We start from the raw sequence: 4,510 nt of genomic DNA on the forward strand, positions 1-4,510 counted from the left end.
AATGTAGTCTGTCATTAGGGTAGAGACCTATCAGTGGTTAGCATTAGGGATCAGTCTGTGCTAGAATCAGGTCTCAGGCTATAGCAGAGACCAGATTTGCTTGTGGTGAGCACCAGGATCCAATCAGGTGCAGGGGTCATAGCAGGATAGGGCTCTACTCTAGAAAAGAAGTGCAGGAAGCATTGGTCAGGGGTTTGAAGAGTTCGTTAAGGGGCTGTCACACCAGAGGACTGAGCAGGTGGGGAATCAGAGCTAAGCGGGGGGCTCAAAACAGAGTTGGTGACCCCCATCAAAACAGCATAAACTAAAAGGACTGACAATATCAAGTGTGGGTGAGGATCTGGAGCACCTGCAACTTTTTTTTCCTTTTTTAAATCCTCACCCGAGGATATGTTTTTATTGATTTTTGAAAGAGAGGAAGGAGGAGAGAAAGAGAGAGAGAGAAACATCTATGGGAGAGAGAAACATTGATCGGTTGCCCCCTTTACTAACCCTGATGGGGGATTGAACCTGAAACCTAGGTATGTGCCCTGACGAGGAACCAAACCCACAACTTTTTGGTGTAGGGGAAAATGCTCTAACCAACTCAGCCACCTAGTCAGTGTCCTGCAACTTTCTTATATTACTGGTAGGAATATAAATTGTGCAACTACATTGGTAACTGTTTGACAGTATATATAAAGCCAAGTATATGTATACCCTTTGGTTCAGCACTTTCACTCTTGGAATGAATTTACAACTGCTACATATGACATGGATAAATCTCATGAAATGGTGTTAAGCAAAAGATGCCAGACACTAAAGTGTAGATTATTATGATTCCATTTATGAGAAGTTCAAAAACATGCAATATTAATCTATGACAATAAAAGTCAGAATAGGGGTTATGCTTGTGGGATTGATATGGACTGGAGAGGGCATGAAGGAGCCTTCTGGAAAGATGGTTTGGTCTATATTGTGAACTCGATGGTGGTTACACAGGTGAACATATATAAAAATTCATTGAGATGAACATTTAATATTGGTATACTTTACCACATATAAGTTCTCTCTCAATGAGAAAAAAAGAAATTGAACAATATAGAATTGTGGTTGGCTAAAGGCTGGTTGGGGAGTTAATTCCACAGTCATGACTTTTTTGCCATGACAACTGTGACAGAACTGCCATGGCATGTTGAGCCTGGGGGTGGACTTGGGAGTGTTGGCGGTGGGGGGCAGCCCTTGAAGCAACCACACTGGGCAATGATGTAGCGTAAAGATCCACTGATTTGGAGTCAGAAGTCCTAAGTTTTTTGTTGTCATTTTGTTTTGTTTTTTATTTTAGAGAGAGAGAGAGAAAGAAACATCGATTTGTTGCTCCACTTATTTAGGCATTCATTGGAACCTGCAACCTTGGGGTATTGGGAGAATGCTCTAACCAACTGAGCAACCCAGCCAGGGCCTAAGTTTGGATCTCAGCACTCTGCTTAGTATCTAATCCAGTGGGAAGCACTGGTGTGTTGTGATCAGTCATGAGGTGAGTTACAAATTATTCATTGGTAATTATAAATCACTGAAGCTTTTAATAATTTTCCCTTCATTCATTTGAATTCCTAATACATGCATTTGGTTAAAAACAAATTAAATCATATAAAAGAGTATACAGTGTAAAGTTCATTTTCCTGCCATCCCTGACTTCAAACACCAGTCCTCCAGTCTCCTTCTTGAGAAGCAATCACTGTATTCAGCTTTTTTAAAAAAACACAACTGAATTCATTTATTAGTTCTAATAAGGTTGTTTTTTTGTATATGGAATCTTTATAGTTCTCTCTCTATAGTATCATGTCATTTGCAAATAATGACAGTTTTATTCTACCTATACAAGTTTTTTCCTTTTTATTTAATTTATTGAGGTGACACAGGTTAACAAAATTATACAGGTTTCAGGTGCACAATTCCACAACAATCATCTGTACAATGTATTGTGTTCACCACCCCAAGTCTTCTTCTGTCACCATTTATCCCCCCATACGCTTCTCTTCCCTCCCCTCCTTGCTCTCCCCCCACAACCACCACACTGTTGTCAGGTCCATGAGTTTTTTCTCTTTTTGTGCTCAATCCCTCCCCACTCCCCCTGTCATCAGCTTCTTAAATGCCCTTCCAGAGATAGTCTATGCATATTCATGAATGATTTCCTTGAGGAAAATTAGAGCAGTTTCAAGGTATGCCTGTAATAATGTTGCTTGCATACTGAATGCTTTATTTTATTTCTAAAATGGAATTAAGTCTTCATTATAAAAATAATACATGCGTATTTTCAAATTGTATATGTAAAAGTGAAAGCTTCCTCCACCCACTCAACCACCTCTAACTGCTCAGTTCCAGGGTTAATCACCATTACCCATTTCCTATGTAACCTTTCTGACAATTTACACTTTCGTAAACATAGACATAGACTATTACTATAAATAGTAAATCTGCACTCTGATTTTTTTCATCAATAATATGTCAGCGATTTCTTTCCACATCAATTACACGTAGGTTTACTTACCCCTCTTAGTGGCTGCATAGCATCAAATACTTTCCAGTGGGGGAGATCAAGGGATGAAGGTATGGCCGAAATTACATATGGGAGTGTGTCCACCTGAAAGCAACATCTGTCATATGTGTCCCAAAAGAAAAAACATTTGAAAGCTGCTGATTTAACCCATCTGGGTCTCAGTTTCTCATCTGTAAAATGGAGACAATAACGAAAGCCCCGACTAACTCACAAGATTGTCGTGAGGATTACATAGAGAGAAGGAGAATGGATAAAAGAGTAAACTTTGAAAACTGCAAACTGCTATGCAAATGTGAGACTGTTAGTCCTGGAGGGGAGAAGGGCGCAGCACTAGTTCCGGGGTCTAAAGTCTAATAGTAATTGCTTTGCTTGCCCTTCTTAGCTAAATGAACAGTTCATCTTTGCATAATAATTGTGAACTTTTGTTGAGTTCCTACTGTGGCAGACGTTCTTCTAAGATAAATATATAATATTTTTTTTTAAAGTATAACTCTAAATTTATTTTTAATAATTTTCAAGTTTATATGAGATCTTCATTTAATCCCTCCAACAACTCTATGAGATAGGTACCCTGATTATTCTCATTTGACTGATAAGGCGGCTGAGACTGACACAGTTGGCAAGTGGAGGTCATACTTCTGAATGGCACCAAACTCTGTACTATTCATTTTCGAGGTTTTGCCATGCGTCAGCTATGTGGTTGGCCTGAGGCTTAGACAGCTGGAGAAAGAAGTGGCTCGTTCCACTGGTACTAAAAAATAAAAAGCAACCAATGATAAAAACCCCGAGTCTCATAGGTAGCCGCACTACTGCGTGCTTCACAACCCTTCATGACTCCATTCTGATAAAGGCCAAACTCCTCAGCCTGGTATTTCAGGCCTTCCTTAGTCCTGTCAAATAACCTTTCCAGACCTTTATACTCCAGAAACTTCTAAAACTATCTTCCCCATCACTTCATACCTGTCTGGGAGCCTGTTCTGTGTTGAATTGTGTCCCCTAAAAAAGGATATGTTGAAGTCCTAACCCCTAGTACCTCAGAATGTGACCCCATTTGGAAATAGGGTCATTACAGATGTAATTAGTAATGATGAAGTCTTACTGGAATAGGGGGGACTCCTAATTCAGTATGACTGGTGTCCTTATAAGAAGATGGCAACGTGAAGACACCAAAGGGGAGAATGCCATGTGATCACTAAGGCAGAGATTGTAGTTATGCAGAGGCAAGCCAAGGGAGGCCAAAGAATACCAGGAAACCAGCTGGGGCTAGGAGGAGGCAAGGAAGGATTCCCCTACAGGTTTCGGAGTGTGGCCCTGCCCATACCTTGATTTGGGACTTCTACCTTCCAGTACTGTGAGACAATAAATTTCTGTTATTTTAAATCACTCAGTCTGTAATACTTTGTTATTACAGCCCCAGGAAACTAGCAGAGAGCCTCAGCCATTTAACTGGGCCCTGCATATCAGAGCCCAAAATGCATCAGGCCTTCTTTCTCCTGTCCCATTCCTGTTCTCTTAGCTGGCTGTAGCATCCTTGGCAATTTGCTTTTACAACACTCAGACAATCCCACCCATGACATTCCCAGTTTCTTCTAGCAGGCAGCACACCAGTGGCCTGTTTACTTCCCGAAACACCCTGCGCTGGGCAGGGCAGGTCCCCTGCCCCCTGCCTCTTCCTGGCTCTGGGCCAGCGCAGCCCCTCTGGGGAGACAGTAGATTGAAGCCCCCTTCTGGGTTGCCAAGGCGACAGTGCTGTCTGAGTGCCCTGGAGCCAGGCAGCTGTGGCTGCAGGGAAGGGAGGAACCAAGGGAAGGGGGGAGGCTAGGAGGGAGACTAGGAGAAAGACCCAAGGAGGTTCTTTAAAAGTGGCTCTAGTACAAACCCAGAAGTTGATTTTCAAACGACAGCCTTTCCATGACCAGCATTATAAAGCAACATGCAAGATTTAAGATTGAGAGGAAAGACTTTACTCAG

Source organism: Miniopterus schreibersii (assembly GCF_964146895.1).
Source record: "Miniopterus schreibersii genome assembly, chromosome: 11".
Classification (NCBI taxonomy): Eukaryota; Metazoa; Chordata; class Mammalia; order Chiroptera; family Miniopteridae; genus Miniopterus; species Miniopterus schreibersii.